Source organism: Canis lupus, chromosome 11 (assembly GCF_003254725.2).
Source record: "Canis lupus dingo isolate Sandy chromosome 11, ASM325472v2, whole genome shotgun sequence".
Taxonomy (NCBI): Eukaryota; Metazoa; Chordata; class Mammalia; order Carnivora; family Canidae; genus Canis; species Canis lupus.
In genome coordinates, this window is record NC_064253.1 from 59932285 (window position 1) to 59933395 (window position 1111).

Genomic DNA, 1111 nt, shown 5'->3' on the forward strand with positions numbered 1-1111 from the left:
ATCACATCTTTTAAATTTTTACATTAGTTTATATAGTTATTTAATTGCATAAAGATAAATTGATTAAATAATCTACCTTCAGTAGATTCTAAGTTCTATAAGGATATAAATATCCACAATATATATGGATATTACATATATTACATATGTACACATATTACATATACCCATATGTATTACATATATCCATATATATCCAGAAATATATGTAATATGTATATAATATATACATATTACAGTTAAATGAATTAAGAAGATTTCTCTTCGGTTAAGAAGGCAGCTTTAGGTGCTCGCTTCAGTAGCACATATACTAAAATTGGAATGATACAGAGAAGATTAGCATGGCCCCTGCGCAAGGATGACACGCAAATTCGTGAAGCGTTCCATATTTAAAAAAAAAAAAAAAAAAAAAAGAAGGCAGCTTTAGGAAAGAATATTTGGACCAGTTTAGAATAAAGGGGGCAACTGTTACCTAAGCAAATCATCTAAGCCAGTCCTGGGATAAAAATGGGGTGACAGATATGTTACACAGATCACTATTATATTCATAAAGATGAAAAGAAATAGGAACACCTAGGTGGCTCAGTCTGTTGTGTCTGTCTTTGGCTCAGGTCATGATCCCAGGGTCCTGGGATCAAGCCCCGGATCTGAGCTCCCTGCTCTATGGGGAGTCTGCTTCTTTCTCTCTCTCGCTCTGCACCTCCCCCTTGCTCATGCATTCTCTCTCTTTCTATCTCAATCAATCAATCAATCAATCAATCAGTCAATCAATCACTTTAGAAAACAAGATGAAAAGAGAATAAAGCACATACAAAGAAATAAGTCTTGGCCAACTGATGTATAAAATGTTTGCCAGGAACACGTGGGTGGCTCAGCATTGAGCATCTACTTTTGACTCAGGTATGATCCCAGGTCCAGGGACTGAGTTCTGCATTGGGCTTCCTGTGGGGGGCCTGCTTTTCCCTCTGCCTATGTCTCTGCTTCTCTCTCTGTTTCTCTCTCTGTCTCTCATGAATAAATAAATAAAATATTTTAAAAGCAAATAAATAAAATATTTTCCAGAATTACAATGCAAATACTAGCCAAGCCCAGGGAAATAAATTTTTACATA

At 35.6% G+C, this 1111-nt stretch overlaps 1 non-coding gene across 1 annotated transcript; it reads left to right on the forward strand.

Annotated features, from left to right (window-relative positions):
* Positions 1-286: 286 nt before the first annotated feature.
* LOC112650635 (U6 spliceosomal RNA) lies at positions 287-393 on the forward strand. Its single transcript, XR_003130328.1, has one exon. It is a non-coding gene; the product is annotated as a U6 spliceosomal RNA (small nuclear RNA).
* Positions 394-1111: the final 718 nt, after the last annotated feature.